The 23,708-nt window shown below is 45.3% G+C and overlaps 1 protein-coding gene and 1 long non-coding RNA gene across 2 annotated transcripts in view; both read left to right on the top strand.

Moving 5' to 3' along the window:
- Window positions 1-23,708, top strand: part of ANKRD31 (ankyrin repeat domain 31) — an 836,109-nt gene that overhangs the window by 531,223 nt on the left and 281,178 nt on the right. The gene's annotated exons all lie outside the window — the stretch shown is intronic.
- Window positions 8,119-11,095, top strand: LOC146865501 (uncharacterized). The gene is made up of 3 exons (XR_014976647.1): window positions 8,119-8,174; window positions 9,624-9,734; window positions 10,724-11,095. It is a non-coding gene; the product is annotated as an uncharacterized LOC146865501 (long non-coding RNA).

The following is a 23,708-nucleotide window of genomic DNA, read 5'->3' as shown; positions in this document are numbered from 1 at the left end:
TTGGGCGCAGTAGTCTATAGATGTGTGACACTTGGTGGCCCGTTTTGTTAAGGCTGGACATGTACTGGAAGATTGAGGGCATGGTATTGGACAGTCTCGCTCTGGTCAATGCCGCCTTGATCTTTAGAAAGTTATATAATTCGATATCCGGTAGGATGTGTTTGTTTTTAAGCGAGCTGAAAGTGATGCGTCTCCCTTCATCCCTGAGCTGGATGGGAAGAGATATTCCTGCTTCCACCCATGTCTTCATATGGAGTGTTTTACCTTTGTATTTTATTTTATTATTTGTCCATATTGATTCCCCTCTCGAGTTTGTTATTCTATGTTCTAACTTCTGCTCAACCTTCAGTAGGGCGTTTCTGGTGTTTGTAAGTATAGTGTTCATGAGAGTATTGTGTCGGTTGGTTGTTAGAAGTGCTAGTGGCTCTAGGTTGTTTAGCATGGCTCTTTCTACTTTCAGCCACGCCGGTGTGTATTCCTGGTCTGGTAGAATCCAGTAGCTACCCTGTTTTGCTAGGAAGGCCGTTTGAAAAGTCTTGAAGTCTGCCAGGTTTAAACCCCCCAGAGTTTTCGTCAATCTTAGTTTTTTAAGATTCATCCTTGTTTTTTTGTCTCGTCAGATAAAGTTATTTAACATCTTGTCTATTTTGTGGTGGAAATCGACGGTGAGGGTTAGAGGAAGCATGTTAGTAAGGTAGTTGATCATAGGTGTGACCATCATTTTGATTGTTTCAATCCTCCCCTACCATGTGATAAATTTCGGTGACCATCCCTCAAGCAGCTTCTTTATCTTGTTCAAAAGCATTTTCTCATTGTATTCTAGCATGTTTTTAAGATCTTTGTCGAAATAGACGCCGAGGTATTTGATGAACCCGGTTTGCCAAGTGAGGCCCGAGTCTCCCAATATGTCTCTAGTGGTATGTAAGTTTAGAGGTTTACATTCCGACTTATCTCTGTTGAGTTTATAGCCGGAATAAGCCGAATATCTATTTATGGAGTCCACAAGGGCCATGATGGAGGTTTCAGGGCTTTCAGTGACGACAAGAATGTCATCCGCATATGCCGCTAGTTTCGTTGTAGTATCCTTGATGGCAAAACCCTTCATCAGCTTGTTGGACTCAATATCCTTGATTAGTGGTTCTAGTGCAAGTAGGAATAGTGAGGAGGATAGTGGGCATCCTTGTCTTGTACCTCTGTGGAGTCTAAAAGGTTCGGAGATGGCCCCGTTTACCACTATACGGGCCGTTGGTTTGTCATATAGTGCCATAACTTTCTTTATGAAAGCGCTACCTAGGTTGAAACTCCGCATGCAGTTTTCTAGAAAATGCCATGATACCCTGTTGAAAGCCTTCTCTGCGTCGAGTGCGATAGCCACTGCTGGGTTGGCTTCCTTGGCTGCTTTGTCGATAATGTGGCAGAGGAGTCTGGTGTTGTTGTGTGACATGCGTGATTTGAGGAAGCCCACTTGTGTGTTCCTTATAAGGTTTGGGAGTATCCCATCAAGCCTCACTGCCAGGATTTTTGCATATATCTTGCAGTCCACGTTAATCAGGGATATAGGCCTATAATTTTGTGGGAACTGAGTGTTTTTGTCCTCCTTCGGTATAACTATAATGTTCGACTCGTACATTGTTTGAGAGATCGTCCCTGTCCCTTCGCAATGGTTGAAAGCTTTTTTCAACATTGGCTGTAGTAACATGATAAATGTTTTATAGAAGGTGGCTGTATAACCATCTGGTCCGGGAGCCTTATTAGTTTTAAGAGACTTAACTGCCATTTCTATTTCGGTTGTGCTAATCTCTTTCTCCAAACTGAGTGCGTCTTCCGGTGTTATTTTTGGGAGGTTTAAGCCGTTAAGGTATTCTAAGCTGCCCTTTTCATCTAATGTTTGGTCCTTATTATAGAGCTCCTGGTATAAACCACTAAATGTGCGTAGGATTTCTTTATGTTGTGTGTGTGTGATGTTATGGGAGTCTCTGATCGCGGAGATGGTGTGTTGTCTTTGTTTGTGTTTTAGGTAGGCTGCCAGGATTTTTCCCGATTTGTTGGCTTCGCACAGGTTAATTGCCTTGTATTTGTTTACCCACAGACCTGCTCTCTCGCTTAGAATTCTGTTGAATTTGTATTTCTTCCTTGCAAGATCTGTGAGGACCCCTACGTTCTTTGTGTCTGAAATGTGTGATGATTCTAGTTCTTGAATATCTAGCTCTAGTTGGTTTAACTGGGCCTTGGCATTCTTGTTCATCCTGCCTTTGATGTCCATGATCGTTCCCCTAATTTTGGTTTTCAGGGCGTCCCAAATGATTTTGGGGTCCGAATCTGCTGTGTCGTTAAAGTTAAGGTATTCCTTTATGGCCTATTCTATTCTGGTTCTATTACTTTGTTCTTTTAAAACATCGCTGTTGAATCTCCATTTACGGGGGTGGTCTTCGATATGGCGGCCATTTAGTAGTAGGCTGATACAGGAATGGTCTGAGATTGTTCTCGTGGCTATGTCCGTGTTCTCTATTAGGTGGGTGTGTGTGCCAGAGATCAGTATGTAGTCAATTCTGCAATATGAGTTGTGTGGGTTTGAGTAGAAGGTGTAATCTCTCGTGTCCGGGTGTTCAAGTCTCCAGGTGTCTTTCAAGTTGTACTTGGTACATACATTTTTAAGTACTTTATGCCCCCCCGGAGGTAGTGTGTGGCAATGTGATTGTCTAAGGTGTGGTCTAGTGCCATATTGAAGTCGCCTGCCAGCACTGAGCTCATTTTGTGGGAGCGCTTCCATCCTCTCTGACACGTTATCCCAGAAGATAGTATCGTCCGTGTTAGGACCATATATGTTGAGTACATGACATTTTTCGTCTCCCCTTTTCAGGTGTGTCAATAGGATTCTTCCCTCTAGGTCGCATTTGTGGTCTTCTATGCTTATCTTGGAGTTCCTATTTATCAAGGTGATCACTCCACGTGTTTTCCCTACCGTCTGAGAGCACGCCATTTGCCCTACCCATCTTGCCCTAATCCGTTCTGCGTCATCCTGTGATAGCCTAGTTTCTTGGAGGAGAAATGCGTCCCCTTTAGTTTTGGCTAAGTAATCAAGTACTTTTTTCCTTTTGACTGGGTGGTTAAGGCCTTTGACCTTTAAGGATACTATCTTCAGGTTGGATGAGAATGATAGTGCATTATTTTGTATGGGGGTCATTATGTGGAGCTAAGCTGTGGTTGTAAAGATGGATCCCTGATCCCTTTCCTTATGATAGTACTCACGTTGGCTCCTGGTGTTTCGTGAGTGTTGTCCCTGTCTCAGGTCTCTCCCTGTGAATATATCCGCTTTTACCCGTGCTCTGGTCGTTTCCACAATGTGTGTGATTGTGTAGGTGGGAAGATTTGGAGACAAGAGTGTACATGGTGTAGATGCTACATTTGAGTGCCTGACAAACAGTGCTAGTACGAACATGATGTACAAAAAACTAAACCCCCCCCCGCACAAACCCTCCCTCCCACCCCCCGCGTCCTACATCTTGAATTTTGGACATGTGACAGCAAAGCTCCTGCTCCATTTCCCCTGGGATGTTATTTCTATAATGGTTATCTCCTTCGCGTCCCCAGTTACTTGCATCTTGTTTGCTCTATTTGCACCCTAGTTAGACTGCAGGTCTGTGTCATAACATTGTCTTTAGAAAAGGATATTATTGTTCTAGTACTCGTTTCTAGTCATTAAAAACGCATGTCTGCGACGGTGGTTTCGGGGGTTTGTTCCTTCAAGGTGCAAAACAACTCCCAGTTTGCAGTCTTTCCTGAAAGTCGCTCCAGGACGATGGTTCTTGAGGTAGCAGAGTGACTAGAAATAATAGTCTGATTGAGGTAGATAGTGAGGATGAGGTAGGTGGTTGTATATGTATTAGTGTCCGCGGTTTTAAGGTGAAAATAGCTGCACACGCTCTCTCCTAATTCTGGTGAGTCTCTTCTCTTGTTCGCGTTTGCTTGCGATAGCTCAAGTTCTTGTGTAGATGGCCCTTGTAAGTAGTTAAATAGATTGTTGGGGTCTTCGAAGATGTGCACTCTGCCCCTATCTGTGATTTTGAATTTCGTAGGACCTATGAAAGAGAAGAGGATGTTTTCCTTCCTCAGTTTTTCTCTTTGTACAAGAAACCATTTTCTTATGTCCACTGTGTGCTTCGAGTAGTCCTGAGTGAGGATTATTTTTTGACTGTTCCACATCAAATTCTGTTTTTTCCTGGCCAATGCAAAAATGGCTTCCGTATAGTGGAGTCTCAATGGTTTGCATATTATGGGACGCGGCACAGCCATATTCGTTGGTCTATAGGCTGGAACTCTGTAGGCTTTGTCTAGCTCCAGAGGCATATCGAACTTCAGGTTGGTGAGTTTAGGGATCATATCCTGTAGGAAGGCCATGCATGAACTGTTTTTCTCTTCTTCTCCTTCGGCGATTCCTAGGATCCTTATGTTCCCCCTTCTATTGCAGTCATCCAGCTCAACTGTTTGTTTTAGTAGTATTGCTGTTGTTTTTGAGAGTGCCTGCAGAGCCTTGTTGGATTTTTGTTCGTTGTCTTCCACATCTCTTACCCTCTGTTCTACTTCCGCGAGTCTATTAATTGTAGTGTGTATGCCTGCTCTAACTGCAGCCAGTTCCAGCTGTATAGCATCCGTGGTTTGCATGGTCGATTTCGCTAGATCATGTACATCTGCCAATTTTTTTAGGATCATGTCCAGCGTGCTGTTAATGTCTGGTCTTTGTTTGATAGGGGATTCCAGATTCTCACTCTTATTTGTTTTTTGCTTGTTACGTGAGCTTCCCATTGTTACCAGCCATCGCTGCTCGTCCCCCTTCTCCTGCTGTAGGGTGAGCCTTCCTCTAAACTTCCGCTCTATGATTGATTCTCTTATGGGTCTTCTTTGTTGATAAGTGTCTTTAGATTCCTCGATTCTACTCTCTGTCTTGGAGTCGCAGGCTGGTGTTGTGCTATGAGCGGTGAATATGACCAGTTGGTCTATGCATGTAGGCTGTATGTTAGTTGTGGGTCTTGCTGCGCTTCTCTGGGTTGAATAGCGTTTTTTTTTGGTTTTATGCTGAGCTGGCTATTCCACGTTATGCATCCCGCTGAGTTTCATCATCCTGCAATTATTCTTATTGTGTATGTTTCCCTGTAAGTGGCGTCTTTTGGTGCTGTGGTGTATTGTCCTTCTTGGACTGCGTTCTGGGTCTCTCCTGGACTCTCTTGGGCTGCGTTCCCCTTTCAGTTGTTACACTGGGCTTTAGCCGGTGGTGTTATATGCCGCAGATCACACTGTAGTCTGGTGCGAGTAAAAAAATGCAGAGCGGATTGGGCTATGCGGCTGTGCCTTTGAGTCCTTTTTTTTTTACCCCTTTAGTTTATCTTGTTGATTCCCAGAGAGTCGAACCTGCGCAAGGCTTGGGAACGTTAATTTGGACCCTCCGCTCCGAGTTAGTATTTCATCGCTCCCCATACGTTATGCTGGTTGAGCGTGTTGTCCCTTGCTTAACTTCGTTGCTGTTTGCAGTGCGATCCCAAGATGGCGGCGCCCAGCCGGTAGTTTCGGTTTCACTCAGGTAGAGTTGGAGCGTTAGGCGTGCCTCTGATCTTCCACTAGACTTCGGGATGCAATAGTATCTCAGTTTGTGATATAAGACCCCCCTATATGCGAGGCTTCCTCCTCTCACACCCGCCGTCTGAGCAAGACTTTGCGTTGTTCTTCCAACCTATCGCATTGTTCTTGTTTTTGTTCTCCCCAAAATGGCGGCCCCCATCAGCCAGTGTCAGTTTCGGTTTCTCGCCAGATAATTTATCGGACCTCCGTTTGTCAATTCAGCGATATCATATGGAGTTTCCGCAGCACTGACCTTACGTGAGAGTGAACGGGTTTGTTTCAGGCCTCACCGTGTGCGTGGCTGAATATGGGTTTTGCCTCGGGGTAGTTCAGCTTGCGGCCACCATCTTGGGTCCTCTTCCCTTCTCTGGTCAGGGGCTTTTCCTCTTGGATTTTTCTCCTCCCTCGTTGCTTGCTCGATTGATTTAAGCGGCGCTGGCGACTCTCTGCTTGTTCCGACGTCCTCTGGTGCCACCGCTTTTCTGTTTCTCTCAGCACATGTACGTTCTTTTGTGATGCTCGCTCCCAGGATCGACGGAGCTATGGAGTCAGGCGCCTGCACCCATTGCTGTCCAAACTAGGGGTGGGCGGAATTTGCGGAATTAACCTCCGCAAATTATCGCGAGAATGCAGAAAATCTCCGCAAACACGCCGGAAATATCGCGAAGATGCGGAAGTTTTTTTGCCGCCTGTTCGCGGTATTTTTTGCGTGTTCGCGGGTCGCCAACTTACCCATGCGGTCGCTCACGGGCGCGGCCATCTTGTTTTCACTTGTCCCGCCCTCTGGCGTTGTTTACTTCCTGTTCCGGGTCGCGCAATGCATGTTCGCGGTCGATATTTCCTGTTCGCGATCGCTTTTACTTGATCGCGTTGCTTTTTTGCTTGCTCAAGGAGAAAATATCGCGCGAACTTGCGCACGTGGTCGCAACGGGCGCGGCCATCTTGTTTTCCACTCTATTGCATGGTTCTGGGGCCTGATTTTCAATCCTCCCTAAATCTTTTCAATCCTTTGTTTATAGCCACTTTTTTTGGATCTTTATTACTTATTATTTCTCTAACTATTTTCCTGCCTCTATATTTTTGGTTTTTGTGTACTTTTTTTTTGTTTTTTAGCTACTTTTTCTCTTTGTATTGCCCGCTATTTATTTCCTTTACTCCTTTATTTATTTATTTTTACCTTTTCTTTCCCGCCCCGTCCCCAGAACCATGTCCAAGGGCAGGGCTGTTCGCCGGCGCAGCCAGAGCCGCGACCGCCTTCCTTGCGGAAGGCGGCGCCCACAAGGGGTGCATGCACAGGCCTTATTTGGGGAGGCGGAGTTGGCTGCACTAATTTTCTTTGTGCAGCGCCACCTCCCCTCAACCCTGGCAGCAGGTGGCAGGCCTGGGTCCGGGTACGGCCTCCGGGAGCGTCGGCAGCGGTGGGGGAAGGTGCGCCGGGCAGTGTCGCGCATCTCTGGGGTCCGGCGCACCCAGGCACAGCTGACGCACCGGTGGTCTGACATCCTGGACCGTGAGCAGGACCTGCTGGACCTGCTAGGAGTGGAGGTCCCGGGGCTTGGTGAGTACCTATTTAATTATTACAACTTTGTGTCTGTTCTTCTGCTCTATGTTATATATTGCGAATATCTTTTTTTCCTTCCAACCAGCTAGAATGTTGCTGCTTGCAATACATTCCAGGTTAATAACGTTTAAAAGTCTTCTGTGATTATGACACAGGTGCTCTTCTGCGCTACTACTAATCTTACTTGTTTGCAGCTTTCCGTTTGCGCTTGCTTAGCGTGATTCTTTACGAGTTTATTTTAGAGAAATTAAGTTACGTAATGCTACAGTGACTCACGTCCACTCCTTACTTTGTCCTGTCACTAATAGATAGGGGCGGATTGATACATAGGTTTAGGTACTTTGTATGAGCTTCTAATTGGTTAGTGGTATGCGTGATGCCCCCCTCACTCAGTTACGTGACGTGCTGCTAGTACGCCAGTCTTTAGAACCTTTCTAGTTTGTTCAATGAGTGGAGGTAGGCTTTGCAGTTACTTAGCAGTAGCAGATCAGCATCAATCAAACCAAAATTTGGTGTATACAAAAAATGTAGTCATGTTCATGTGTCCTCCATGATTGGATCATACACATTGTTGAGGAATACAGTCGAAATGCATACTTAATGTACAATTGGCATGCCTGGAATAGGTGGGCTAGGTTGGGTGGTACGTTGTACTAATTCTTAGGCTTACTTGTAACTTAGTTTTCTGGAATCAGAATGGAAGAATGGATTACTGTTGATAAATAGTAACTTAAGTAGTCGAACTGCGAATCCCCCGATATTACATGTTGACCAGATGAGATCGGTCAATGTAGTTATTGCAATTGTTTACATAAGTGTTTTTTGACCGTTGTTGAAAAATATTGTATTTGCTTAAGTTGACACCATCCATCAATGTTTGTCTCTTTCTTATATCTTTCCTGTTCATCAGCACCCAGGGGCAGACGGGCAGGTACTGGGCAGTCGGCGGGACAGGAACACCACGAGGAGGACACCGCTGAGGGCTCCTCTGCTGGCCCCAGTAAGTCTTCTTGTTTTTAATAATATTTTTTATTCCATAACTTTTACTGCCCCATTTCTCCCGAACTATAGTGTGTTTCCAAATGCTATTTTTTTACCACCAATTATCCTTCGATCTGTACGGTTTCAAAAAGCTTATCCCTGCCTCCGCTATGATGACTGAGTACTACTACATACTATCAGTCTGTCTGTCTGTACTGTAGTAGCTAGTCTTGCCCAGTTGGCCAGTGCCACTCTTTGTGAAAGGTTGTAATATAAAACTCATATTCACCAGTAGCTCATACAATCCGTTGGGTTGTTGTCTTGTACTACTTTTTACTCTTGTTGATGTTTAGGCTTTGAAAATTCACAGCAACAGCCCTACCAGATTTCTTAATATTTTGATATGATTCCCTATAGGACATACAACTGTTGTAGGGATCTTGCACATACATTTGCACCAGAAAATAGGATGTTGGTGATGGTAGGTTGGACCTTCCTTGCACACCTCAATCAGAAATTCCGCACCCACCACAATTCCACTGCTTGACTATAGTACTGTCTTGTCATACCTATTAGGTCTCGGAACCCTCCCCCCAAGATAACCAACAAGTAGACAACCCAGAACATTAACACACCCAACCTCTGTCGTGGAAGCTATTCACATGCACACCCTTACTTTAATTTGCTCAATCGTGTAAGTTAGTCCACTCCACACCAAATACCACAAAGTCTATGTAAGTTTCAAATTTTTATTTCGATTTGAGAAGGTCTGTACACTGTTTTCTTAGCAGCACCAACCGGCAAATCAATAACATTAAAACAATATACATTGTTACACTTATACAGTTGGGAATTAAATCATGATAACTGAAGTGGTGGAAGGCAGCACCACCATCCCATAGCAATTTAGTTTATATACATTTATAAATGAAGATGTGAGTGAAGGGACCCCTCACCTCAGAAGAACCTAGTACTGGTAGTTGGTGCATCGTTCAGAAGCTCTGGTTCGTAGAAGCGAATCTTGCGTCTGTAATGCGAAAAAAGAAATGGTGTGCGTTAGTATATTGCAACTTGCAAGCATTTCTCAGCCGTGCCAAAAAGTGTAGCATCTATGGATAAGCAATATGGACTAACAGTAACAGTAGTACACCAGTTCTTCCTAAAAAAGTGGCTTGTTAATGTTTGTTGACCGCCTGTACGCAGCGCGTAGACTAGACAGTAGCAGTGTGAGGCAGGTCATGTGGGCTCAAAGGTGTCTTAAGAAGCTGCAAGGTAAAGGTAACGTCACATGTGCATGGCTAGGGCTAATCAAGCAAATGCTACAATGATCATATAACTTAGTGTCTACTCTACTACTACCTGATTTGTACTAGTGATTTATGTTAGTATTAACTCATTTTTCAACCTTGCTACTGATCAATAGGGGGGAGGTGTATATGTTGCCTAATAAATGTGTAATGTTTTCTAGGCGCACTACCGACCACCATTGCTGGGGCCAGCGAAGGCGACGCAGAGGGCGAGGATGCGGCAGTTGCAGATAGCAACGGAGGGGGAGTGGCAGCACCAGTGGCAGGCGGTGGTAAGTTAGATTCATAATCTTTAACTATTGTTGAACTTGACAGCACACTCACTGCAAAGGTGTACTGTATGTATATGTATACTGTAAAGTTGTGAATTAGGGCCCCATTAGGATGGTGGGCGTATTGCCCCCGCCGGGCTGGCTGGAATTCACTGCCGTCACAGCAGGGGCAAACCTCCCGCCATCCCTGTAGAAAATATTCAGACATGTCTAGGCGGAAAAGGGTTCAATATGGCGGTGGTGTCTCTCTCACCACACCGGCAGCCATATAATCTGCATTTTGGAATGCCTTTGCGTGGCGGCATTACCGTCCGCCACGGAAAGGCATGCACACATTGCAGAGTATGCTTGGGGGCCCCCATGGAGGGTACCTACCGATGCTATGGTACCCCCCCGACTTTCAAAGCAAAACGTGACAGGCTCCGTGCGAGGCCCGTCATGTTGTGCTTGGAAAAGCAGCACAACATTTTAGCATTGCTTTCAGCAAAGCCAACCAGAATTTAAATTTAAAATAACAGGGTGCGCCCGCCACTGTGCCGGGCGCATCATCCTAATTAATTGTCCCCACGGGACCCCCACCCTTTTTTAGCAGTCGGATGGCGGGCGGACAAAGTCCGCCCGCTATCCGATGTCGTAAGTAAGTATGAGTTCTTGGGGACGTTTGAAGAGTGAACTAGAAGACTAGAATTCCCTTTAATTGGTATAGGACTAGGAGCCAGAGTATTGAGTAACCAATGGCCTCATCTATCTGATTTCAACTCCGCTTTGAAAGTTTTATGGAGAAGAGCACCTGGTGCACTGTTCAACTAAAAAGTGTAAGACAGGTGGAAGGAAGAAGGACGGGCGACATTTAAAATGTTATGTACTACTGTGCTTTATTTTATAGTGCTACTCTACCATGCCACTATGTGTGTAAATAATTACCTTGTCCTACTGTTTTATTAAGACTATATTTTACAATTGTCTTGCTTTTTCTTTTTGATACACAGCTACTCCGAAAATCAACCGGAAGGAGTTGGCCGCCAAGGCACGGCGCCGGAAGCTGGAGGCAATCCAGCATGAATACCGGCGGCTGGTGGTCCTAGCCGAGGAGGAGGAGGAGACTGCAGCAGCAATTCAAGCCTCCTCCAGTGCCCCGGGCCCCAGCCACCGCCCTCCAGCGGTACGGCGCCACCGTCTGGCGGCTGCCCGCCGCCACCGTGCCATCTCCGGTGCCCCCCCCCACTGTGGCTGCAACTGCCGCGGCCTTAGACGCCGCGTCGCCCATTTAGAGGACCAGATTCGTGTCCTCCTCCAGTCCCGCCCCACCAGTTAGTCCCTGTCACTGCCCCTTTTTTAATTCCTGTTCGTTCTTGACTCGTTTGGGCATTCTCTATTTCTATGGACAGTCGTTGGGGTTAGGGAGGTGGGTGGGTTAGCTTTTGTGGGTTTAGTTTATTTGTTAGGGTCAATTAAATATATTTTTCTATGTTACATGCAATGTTGTTAATGTTTTGTAGGTGGGGTAACTGTTTTACATCACACTGTTTCTTTGCTGGTGCATGGCCGCCCATAGCGTGTGTTTGATTTCAATAATTTGCTGACTGTATAAGACACAAACAGATAGATGCGACACACCTCACTCATTGACTGGTCCTACTATGCATTCTTTGGAGTGGTGTTTGAAACTGACATCATTGACAACATGTCCATTATTGATTCTGCCTCCCCCAAACTTCTCTCTTACCGGTGCTTGATGTTTATGTCCAACTGTGGCACAGCACTGGCTGCATGGTGAAGATGGTTTCCTTTTTCATACATGCCATGATTGGGGTGGTGGTGGTAGTATAGTAGTAGTAGTATACACTGGCAGGGTGGCAGCATTTCCAAAAAAAGAAAAGGAGATAGTCAATCGCCTTTGAGAGACTGTTAGAGGAGTAGTTGAATGAAGTACATCACAGAATTTACCGAGCAACAATTATATGCTCAAATATTTGACAAAAAAACTGAATGCTGGTTATTATGAGGATAGCCTACTAGACAGAGTTACAAACTATAGTTTTGTCGACTTGGCTATGCCTACAGTCTAACAGTTAGTGCTGTATATGAGGAATGACAACAAACAAATCTAATCAATGCCGGCAATTCATGCTGAGGTATATGTTCCTTTGTTAAATAAAATAACCTGTGAAATATCCTACTCATGGGTGGGCAAGCAGAAGAAGATCATCGCTCTGCATTGAAATTGAAGTAGTGTTGCTTTCACCACATCCGCCCCAGCAAGTGTGTGATTAAGTAGTGGTGTACATTTAATTTAGTTACACCTCGACAATAAGTCACACAGCCCGGGGGAAGAGGGTTAGGGTCCGTTGATTGGATGGGAAGGGGGATTTTGGGAAAGGTTTGACATAGAAAAACAGTATGCATACATAGACAAACAAACGACAATCATTGAAGACTACCATACCATATCCATTCCATATGTTAAGGTATAAAAAAGGAAATGCATGCATGATGAGACCCGGATTACATACACTTCTATTTCTTGTTCTGTTCCGGCCTTAATACTTTAACAGATAGCAAATAGAAATTTAAAATATTGGTAGTGAAGAATCGTAAACACAGAGCAAACGTAATGATGATTGATAACAACAACTCCAAGAACACACTGTTGTAAAGAATGTATACAAGATATTAATCAAATTATTTAAAAGAAGTGAAAAGTGGATACTGTTACTGTCTTATCCTGGTCAAAAATGTGGACTGGTTTTTTGCATCTCGGCATTCCTCTTGCTCCTCTCGTCCATCAATCTTGGGTGTGTCGCCTCACCACTCGCCACTGCCCGGCTGGAATAAAAAGGTGATTGATTGGTAAGGTAATTAATATGCATTGTAATGTTTTACAAAGTTTTGGACAAGGCCCGGCCTGTAATTTTAGATTGAAAACCAAAGGGGATATTCAGAAAGAAAGTGAAAACAAATGCACAAGTGATGGTGTAGTGCAACAAGAACACTTTCCGAGGTGGCATGTATGCATATGCATCATCTCTACTGTAGTCTGTTTCCAGCATAGACCTTCAACAGTAACAGGAGAGATCAGGCCCACAGTGCTTACCATTAGCACATCCTACGTTAACACTTTAGAGTCCTTTTTTTTTTCTCTCAAAGAGTTGGACAAACGCAAAGCACATTATCCATTCCAGACATAGCATTTTACAGTTAAAGTTAGTAAAATCAATGCACTGCAGTCATCCCACCGCTACACTCTATTCAACTTCTACACAGACATTTGGGTGTGCTGTGGTTGTGGTTCACGTGTTTACCTTTAGGCTTTTCCGTTTTATGCCACTCATGAAACATCCTCCTGACTTCATCATCAGCTCTGATACTTCTACTGACTGAAGATCGGCCTGCAGTACAAGTGTAATTTTTATAACACAACAAGAGTAGAAATATAAATATTACTGACTTGAGTCATTCTTTATTGTGTACAGAAAGATAGATTAACACTAGTACACTTTGACATCACTTTGTGCACAACAAACAACGCAAACACAAAGACCAATAGCTCAGAGTCAGGTGTCCAATGCATGCCATTAATTATCATCATTTATTACCTGTTACTTCTCATCTTAAGTTAACGGGCCGTCTCTTTCGCCATCATCATGACGGACGGTGCTGTTAAGTCACAGTCATTTGCATTGCGCAGATTGAGTGAGTCCCCTTCCTGTATTGAATTAAAAGCAATGTATCACCAAGATGCAGGAGAAGTACACATTTCTTGTTTGCCAGAAGAGGAAAATTAGTAATTACTAGTGTGTTCTGTAGAAAGTTGATTAGTGGCAGTGCACAATTACATCAATTCATGCGCAACACACCACAAAATCTACATCATTCAGTCTGCTATTCTGCGGCCAATGCATGGCATCAATCATTACCTGTTGCATCTCATCTCGTTAACGCTGCAGGCCGTCTCTTTCGCCATCATCATGATGGACGGTGCTGTTAAGTCACAGTCATTTGCATTGCGCAGATTGAGTGAGTCCCCTTCCTGTATTGAATTAAAAGCAATGTATCACCAAGATGCAGGAGAGAAGTACACATTTCTTGTTTGCCAGAAGGGGAAAATTAGTAATTACTAGTGTGTTCTGTAGAAGGTTGATTAGTGGCAGTGCACAATTACATGAATTCATGCGCAACACACCACAAAATCTACATCATTCAGTCTGCTATTCTGCGGCCAATGCATGGCATCAATCATTACCTGTTGCATCTCATCTCGTTAACGCTGCAGGCCGTCTCTTTCGCCATCATCATGATGGACGGTGCTGTTAAGTCACAGTCATTTGCATTGCGCAGATTGAGTGAGTCCCCTTCCTGTATTGAATTAAAAGCAATGTATCACCAAGATGCAGGAGAAGTACACATTTCTTGTTTGCCAGAAGAGGAAAATTAGTGTGTTCTGTAGAATGTTGATTAGTGGCAGTGCACAATTACATCAATTCATTCATGTGCAACACACACAACAAAATCTACATCACTCAGTCTGCTTTTCTGCGGACAATGCATGGCATCAATCATTACCTGTTGCATCTTATTTTCAGTTAATGGCCAGTCTCTCTCGGCTCTGAAGGAGGATAGCTATAGAAGTCATCAGATTCATGGTCCACTTGTTTTGGAAGGACGAGGAAAGTTTGAATTTGTTGTTACCATCATCCAATCATCATTCATGAGGGAAATGGAATTGACCAGGAGATGCAGTATGATCGAGCGGAGGAGCTGGATTCTGAGGACTGTAGTGTCAAATGGCAGACACCTGAAACTTGTATCTTAAATTAGAAGATTAGAAGACGGTGATAATGCATTGGTTGCGATTCACAAGTTTATAACCGGAACAACAGACACAAACAAAGGGGGAAAAAAGGGAGGAAGACAGTAAGTGCGAGCCTAATTGTCAGGGAAGTATAGCTCGTCCTCAAACTCTGGGGGATCTTCCAGTAGTAGGTAATCATCTGACACAATACTTCCGTCACCTGAGCCGCTGTCCTCATCTTCCTCTGTTGATTCATGCATTGTGTAATTCGGTGGTATGAAGTGCTGATTCATTTTGATCATTGTTAACCTCTCCACGTTTTTGGGAGATAGACTGGTCCTTCTCAAGGTTACAATGGAACCAGCAGCACTGAAAACACGTTTGGAAGAGACACTTGCGACAGGGCAAGCCAGATAGCTTATCGCCAGCCTGCTGAGCTGTGGCCATTCAGACCTTTTCCTATACCAATACTGCACTGGGTTTTGATCAACGTACACCTCTGTTGGGTCGTCCAGATAGGCCTGGACCATCCGCTCAATGTTCAGGGTTGCTGCTGGTAAGCTTTTGTGCTGTTTTTTCTGTGCATCAGCACTGTGCTTACGGCCCATCTTTACATACCAATCTGATAATGATTGTACTCGGCTGAATGATCCAGTTATTGTTTTTGTAGTCGATGGTGATGGTGAGTGTTGCGATTGTGAGCCAACCGCACTGCCCTCAGCCGACGAAGTTGCACTTGATTCTGCATGGCCTGCTTCAGTATCAGTACTTGTTGTGGGTTGATGTGGCGGGCTTTTAATTAGCAGCCCTTCGTTTTCAAACTTGATGGCTGCTTCAGCTATACAACTTTTGTAGCGGGCAACATCAGTGTCGGAAAAAGAAAGGAATAGTCCTAATTTTGCACGTGGATCCAGAATTGTGGCACAAATGTAATGTTCTTGTGACAAATTTTTATTTTGTATCCTTACATTTTCTGATAAGCGCCTGGATAAGCTCTCCACCAAGTCATGGGCTTGCCTTCTGTCCTCTACACCTTTGTAGGATTCAGACACATTATTCAGCTCATGCTCTAGCATTTGCAACAATGGGATAGCTTGGCCCATTGTACAGTCCTCCTTGCTGACTTCACGTGTGAAGACCTCAAAAGGAGACAGCATCTCAGTCAGGCATTGAATTAGGGTCCATTGCTCCCTCTGAAGGGTCATGCCTTTAACACTAGCATCACTGCTTCTGTACCAGACATAATCATTGAGTGACCTGTGCTGTTCGTACAGACGATCAAGCATGTAATACGTTGAGTTCCAACGTGTTGCCACCTCCTGGATGAGTGCCTTGACTGGCATCCTACGCTCACGTTGGAGGATCCTCAGCTGCTTCCGAGCTTTAAAAGAATGGCTGAAATGAGTGCATATTCTTCGGCAGATGGACAGTAAATTGCTTACTATGGGTTCTTTTTTCAGAAAGTCTTGCACTATAATGTTTATGCAGTGTGCCAAACACGGAACCCTGAAATAGGAACCAAGTTCCATGGCCTTAAGTACATTACTGCCATTGTCTGTGGCAACAAAACCAATACCAAGCCCTCTGGGCCGCAGCCATTCCAAAACCTTGGTGCGAAACTCTTCTAAAATGTTTTCAGCCGTATGAGATTTCTCCATGGCGAACATGGCTACAGTTGCATGTTTCCGAGTACCTTCAAAAATCGCAGCTGTGTCAACAACACCTCGTGCAGATAGTTGATCTTTAACCCCCACAAAAGAGATCCAGTGTGCAGTGATACACATGTAATCTGTGGCTTGGCAACTGGTCCACATGTCTGTTGTCAGGTGGATATTGTGCACAGCACTCTTCTGCAAAGCTTGTCCAACCAATTCCAGCACATCATGATGTAGTGCCGGAACAGCAATTCTTGCGAAATAGGACCGGCTTGGAACTTTCCATTTCGGGCAGATGGCAGACACAAATTCAAGGAAACCCACCCCTTCCACAAATGAAAAAGGAAGAAGGTCCAGCGCTAACATTTTAGCCAGCTTCGCATTGTACAATCGTGCCGTTGGGTGGTTGCGTTGGAACTGCCCCTCCAACCTAAACATGCTGTCAATGGTAGGCTGGCTTACTTTCCTTAGTGGTGCCATTAACCCACTAAGGCTCAACGACACAGATTGTCTCATTGAGGTACTCGCCGGTCGCCTTGGTGTCTCACCCACACTCTGAGTATGGCTCTTACTGCGGTGCCACTCTGATGTTACTGAGGAGGATGTGGGCGTTACCACTGCAGTGACTGCACTACTGGAGACAAGGCTAGAAATGCCTCCCTGTTCTTCACCTGCCACCACAATAATATCGCTCCCTGATTCCTGACCAACTTCAAAGGGTTTAGTTTTCCTACTTTCTTTTAACTTAAGTAGGTGATCCTCCCACACAATAGTGTGGTGTATTCTGAGATGACTTGTTTGTCCTCCGGTACCATAGTTTGTACCAAGCTTACCACGCCGAACACCTTGCCGACAAATTGCGCATATAGCAACGTTCTCCTCCTTGGCGCTAACAGAAAAGAAGTCCCAAACTGGGGAGGAGAACTTTCTGGCACTGCTGGATGTGCCACTTTCAACACCAGATGAACTTGAGGGGGTGCTTGAAAATATGTGACCCTGTCCACCTACACTGTGACTTTTACTACCACTTCCTACTGAGGTGGTTGAGCTGGATGTAGGTCCCTGCCGGGCCTTGGAAAATATGGCAGCTGGAGGTAGTGGTGGTGTAACCTGTGTTGGTGAGATCCGTGCTACATCCCGCTCAGTAGCAGCCTTTCTGGATAGGGTTAGAATGTCGGTCTCCAATCCCTTTGGGGCGGGAGTAATGTGCGTGATGACTGGCTCGTCTTCATCAACATCATCACCCCCCTCTTCTACATCTACCTCCATAACTCTAAGTTTTTCTGGGACCTTCCTTTTCAGAAGCAATGTCTTGTGGCGTACTTCACTCTCAGACCGAGCTGGTGGGACCCAAGTGTCATCACGATCATCAGAAGCGGGGCTTGAAGAAGAAGATGATGGACTAAGCCTCCTTTTCCTTGCTGGTGGTCTGGAAGACAATAGATGTTCTGAAACAGTGGTTTGACTTCGCTCCGCTTTGTCTGCAGGAAGCTCGATTTCCTGAAATGCCCCTACGTCAGGAGCAACAACTACTATGGTGGGCTGTTGTGGCGGCTGCTGCTGTTCTGGTTGCGGCGGCTGCTGCTGCTGTTCTGGTTGCGGCGGCTGCTGCTGCTGTTCTGGTTGCGGCGGCTGCTGCTGCTGTTCTGGTTGCGGCGGCTGCTGTTCTGGTTGCGGCGGCTGCTGCTGCTGTTCTGGTTGCGGCTGCTGCTGCTGCTGTTCTGGTTGCGGCGGCTGCTGCTGCTGTTCTTGTTGCAGCGGCTGCTGCTGCTGTTCTTGTTGCGGCGGCTGCTGCTGCTGTTCTTGTTGCGGCGGCTGCACACTGATCTGCTGAGTTTGCGCCTGCGTTGAACTTGATTGTGTACTACTTTGCGGTAATGACATTTCTTCAACATCGCTGCCCGTTAGTAGACTGGCTACCTCTGCGACAGTAAAGCCCTTGGGCCTAGGTTGGTGGGGTTGCTGGACCGCTGTGCTGCTCCCAGCTTGGTTCCCGGACAACGCTTTGGTGCCAAAAAAAACCTTGGCCGGCACACCACCAGTCGTGGTTAATGGCACTTCCTTTTTCTGTTCCTTCTTCTCACCAGCAACTTTCTTGGTACTGGACCTGGTACCTTTCTTTGGGGCCATCTTATTCCGACGTCTGGCAGGAGGCAGATGGACAACAAGTTCTGGTCACACGTGGGCGTGATGCGCAGCAGGACTTCTGTCTGGCTGTCAGTACAACGGGTAGCCAGGTGATGCCGATGACACCTCCTACTCTGTCTTTTGTGCACCTAAAAGCAAAGAAGACAGGAGAAGAACATCAGTGAAATGTTGCATTTGTTTTTGTGGTTCAGTTACTTAGTACTGTACTAGTGCAAACAAAAGATAGTCTAGCCATTTATGATTTTTTTTTAACTAGAGCTATGTTATACTACTAGTACTGTGTACAGCCACACTACACTCTCAGGAAGGTGATGTCTAAAAATTCAACAGATCACATAGAAAACACTTGATCAATAAAGCTGTGGCTACCTGCTCTGGTAGCAGTGGATGAAAGCAGGCCTGCTGGCAGACAAGGCCAGGCAAGCTTGCAGGCCTAGGCCTCAAAATGGCCACCAGCCACATGTCCAGGCCCAACAACATCAGCAAGGCCACCCCAAAAAACACACTTCCCCAACTCAATCCAATGCCATCCATGCCCTAAATGATGTCTAAATTCAACAGAGCACACAGAAAACAGTAGATTACTAAAGCTGTGGCTACCTGCTCTGGTAGCAGTGGATGAAAGCAGGCCTGTTGGCAGACAAGGCCAGGCAAGCTTGCAGGCCTAGGCCTCAAAATGGCCACCAGCCACATGGCCAGGCCCAACAACATCAGCAAGGCCACCCCAAAAAACACACTTCCCCAACTCAATCCAATGCCATCCATGCCCAAAATGATGCCTAAATTCAACAGAGCACACAGAAAACAGTAGATTACTAAAGCTGTGGCTACCTGCTCTGGTAGCAGTGGATGAAAGCAGGCCTGCTGGCAGACAAGGACAGGCAAGCTTGCAGGCCTAGGCCTCAAAATGGCCACCAGCCACATGGCCAGGCCCAACAACATCAGCAAGGCCACCCCAAAAAACACACTTCCCCAACTCAATCCAATGCCATCCATGCCCAAAATGATGCCTAAATTCAACAGAGCACACAGAAAACAGTAGATTACTAAAGCTGTGGCTACCTGCTCTGGTAGCAGTGGATGAAAGCAGGCCTGCTGGCAGACAAGGCCAGGCAAGCTTGCAGGCCTAGGCCTCAAAATGGCCACCAGCCACATGGCCAGGCCCAACATCAGCAAGGCCACCCCAAAAAACACACTTCCCCAACTCAATCCAATGCCATCCATGCCCTAAATGATGTCTAAATTCAACAGAGCACACAGAAAACAGTAGATTACTAAAGCTGTGGCTACCTGCTCTGGTAGCAGTGGATGAAAGCAGGCCTGTTGGCAGACAAGGCCAGGCAAGCTTGCAGGCCTAGGCCTCAAAATGGCCACCAGCCACATGGCCAGGCCCAACAACATCAGCAAGGCCACCCCAAAAAACACACTTCCCCAACTCAATCCAATGCCATCTATGCCCAAAATGATGCCTAAATTCAACAGAGCACACAGAAAACAGTAGATTACTAAAGCTGTGGCTACCTGCTCTGGTAGCAGTGGATGAAAGCAGGCCTGCTGGCAGACAAGGCCAGGCAAGCTTGCAGGCCTAGGCCTCAAAATGGCCACCAGCCACATGGCCAGGCCCAACAACATCAGCAAGGCCACCCCAAAAAACACACTTCCCCAACTCAATCCAATGCCATCCATGCCCTAAATGATGTCTAAATTCAACAGAGCACACAGAAAACAGTAGATTACTAAAGCTGTGGCTACCTGCTCTGGTAGCAGTGGATGAAAGCAGGCCTGTTGGCAGACAAGGCCAGGCAAGCTTGCAGGCCTAGGCCTCAAAATGGCCACCAGCCACATGGCGAGCCCCAACAACATCAGCAAGGCCACCCCAAAAAACACACTTCCCCAACTCAATCCAATGCCATCCATGCCCTAAATGATGTCTAAATTCAACAGAGCACACAGAAAACAGTAGATTACTAAAGCTGTGGCTACCTGCTCTGGTAGCAGTGGATGAAAGCAGGCCTGCTGGCAGACAAGGCCAGGCAAGCTTGCAGGCCTAGGCCTCAAAATGGCCACCAGCCACATGGCCAGGCCCAACAACATCAGCAAGGCCACCCCAAAAAACACACTTCCCCAACTCAATCCAATGCCATCCATGCCCAAAATGATGTCTAAATTCAACAGAGCACACAGAAAACAGTAGATTACTAAAGCTGTGGCTACCTGCTCTGGTAGCAGTGGATGAAAGCAGGCCTGTTGGCAGACAAGGCCAGGCAAGCTTGCAGGCCTAGGCCTCAAAATGGCCACCAGCCACATGGCGAGCCCCAACAACATCAGCAAGGCCACCCCAAAATACACTCTTCCCCAACTCAATCCAATGCCATCCATGCCCTAAATGATGTCTAAATTCAACAGAGCACACAGAAAACAGTAGATTACTAAAGCTGTGGCTACCTGCTCTGGTAGCAGTGGATGAAAGCAGGCCTGCTGGCAGACAAGGCCAGGCAAGCTTGCAGGCCTAGGCCTCAAAATGGCCACCAGCCACATGTCCAGGCCCAACAACATCAGCAAGGCCACCCCAAAAAACACACTTCCCCAACTCAATCCAATGCCATCCATGCCCTAAATGTGATTGAAAATGAAATATATTCAAAAAACAAAAGGAACAGTTGCTTCATCATGCACACACACACCCATGAGGCCATGCCCATGGCTAGCTCGGGCCTACTACTACAACCCACAAAATTAAAATAAATTTTAAAAAAAAAGGAATGATGATAATTAATTATCAAAAATAAATTGTAGTTACACAACAACTGCAATGCCCACAATCAAACACAACAACCACTTACTTGTAAAATATCCTATTCCAAAAATCCTGAAATCCAATTGCAATGATGCAGCAGACAAAAATAGTGATCTTTCCAGCTCCAAATCCAAAGGCAGAATGAGCAGGAGATGGACAAAGCACTGGGAGGAGCCTGCTGGACAGGAACAGGAAGTTGGAGAATCTGTGTCACTTCCTCCCTCTCTCCACCTTGTAAAAAAAAAATGACTCCTTGCACAAAAAAGGAAAGCCAAATGTGAATGTAAGGAGTTCTTTTCATCCAAAATCAGTATTTGCAGATGGTTTCATGCTGCTAGAGCCGATATTCCTCTCCAAATTGTAAATTTTACGTTGTTGAGTTCTCCAGCTTCACATTACTTCCGCCGGCGTGTCGAAAACGATATGATCGCGTTCTCTTCTTTGTCCCTGTCGCGTTGGATATGACGTGTTCGCGGTCTCTTTCTCCTGTTCGCGTTCGATTTCATGTGCCCGCGTCCTCATTCTCTGGCTCGCGATGTAGAATGACATGTTCGAGATCTCAATCTTCTCATACTCGCGCGGTGCATGATCGCGAGAAGAAAGACGTGATCGCGCGACAAATGACGTGATCGCGTGAAAAATGACTTGAATGCGGCCGCGAACTCTCGCGAGACAGCGCAAAATGGCTACCAAAATCCAACATCTCGTGGAGAACGCGACCGGGTCAAGAAAACTTGTCGGAGAACGCAGGGATTCAGGTAAGGCGATCGCGCGCGCGCGAGAATGTATTGTTTTACAGCGCGAGCAAGAAAAAAATTATCGCTAAGCTGCGGAATGCGGAAATTTTGACATTTTCGCGCTTTCCGCGGAACGCGAGAATGCCAAAATATCGCAATTTCCGCGAACGGAACGGAATTTTGGCCCAGGCCTAGTCCAAACCACGCCCCCAAGGATTTCCTGTTTGATCCAGGGTTGTCTTCCAGCACACATGCGTTTTAATTATGATTGGCTGAAGGAGTTTGAATACGCTTTTGGCGAGTGGAATTGGGACGTTTTTGATTAAGTAGTGTGGTTTTGTAAGTACTAGCAAAAAATGTTTTAAACAAGTCCCTAATAAGAAATAGTTTATGACTAAAAAGCTATATTGTGCTGGTGTTTAGAGAAAAGCATAGAGTCAATACAATTGTATCATGTCAGTGATTCAGAAAACAACATGTAATCAACATTAAAATATGTAAATACCAAGGATTCACATAGGAATATATGAATTAATATTTATTGACACTTATATATACAATCAAATTCTTAAAAAAGGTTAAAAATTATTTCATAATACAATAAATAATCATGTGAAAACAAAGTTGTTGACGCTGCGTTTCGGTGAGTAGAGAAATAGACACCTTCTTCAGGACAGTTTTCTAAAAGGTATTTAGACCGATACTAGAATTCTGTATTCATAGATCTTTGTGCAAATCAATCTGTAGAACTGAGGGAATAAGGATGATCACCTCGTCAAAAACCTTGCAAATACAAATTAGGTCGGTATATGTATGTACATTGGTGCCACCGTTCATTTGTATTGCACTGGAAATCCCGAAGTGCCGAAATTTAGGAAAACTTGATCGGTTCAAAGGACCAAGGGATGCATCTCAATAAGAATCCCGAAGTAGACTAACGTGCCACTAGATTGGGTCAAAGTGAAAGGCAGCAGTCTATTGTGGTAGTTTTGGCGTGACCTGTGTAAAATAGTTTTTGCGTTGCAGTGTTTCTTTGTCATGACTTGCCCAAAATGCATATGTGTTTAATGGATGCAGAGCTCTATTGGAGAGGAAAATTCAATGTAGGTACAGTTTGTTTGGCATGAGCGGAAAATGACTGATTTAGTCCAATTGCTAGATAGGCCACAAAAGTGATCGTTTCTCAAGAATTCTCTGATGGACAGAAATTTGTTTTTGTATTTCTGATGAAGAGGAGAATCTGTTCTGCATATAATGGAGTCCTCTACCTGAATGTTGCTGTCTATGCGTACAGGTAAGTAGTGGTTAAAGTACAATAGTGAAGGGAGAGGAAGGCATCCCTGTATGGTGCAGCTGTTAGTTATATGGGTGAGTAGTAAGTCGAATGATTTGGCATATATAATAGCTGGATCCAGCCAGCTTATATATCCGGCTGACATTTGTAATCTTTCTACAGTTGCAAAGAGATTCCAACTCAGAGTAACCACCGCTTTGGTAGGATCAAGAAATGCTATTACAGCGTCAGGCTGCGGCTGCCTTGCTGACTGAGTGAGAACATTTTGCGTAGTTTTTAGAATGTGGACCTCCTGAGTATAAAACTTGATTGGTCTGAAAGTACATTGGGATACATCTGTAGTAATTTTAGTGAGTACCTTTGCCATGATTGTATTGTAAATGTTTATACACTGGAGCGGCCTCTGAGACTCACATTACCTTACTTTAAAAGGGTGATTAAAAGGGTTTCCCGTAGAGAGGGTGAGAGTACACCAGTCGAGCTTCCTGGTACTTTGGCAGTAGGTGCAGAGGAAGAATGTTGGAAAATTCTTCAGAGAACTCATTAGGGAG

Source organism: Triturus cristatus, chromosome 2_1 (assembly GCF_964204655.1).
Source record: "Triturus cristatus chromosome 2_1, aTriCri1.1, whole genome shotgun sequence".
Classification (NCBI taxonomy): domain Eukaryota; kingdom Metazoa; phylum Chordata; class Amphibia; order Caudata; family Salamandridae; genus Triturus; species Triturus cristatus.
This window is presented reverse-complemented; position numbering and strand designations above follow the sequence as displayed.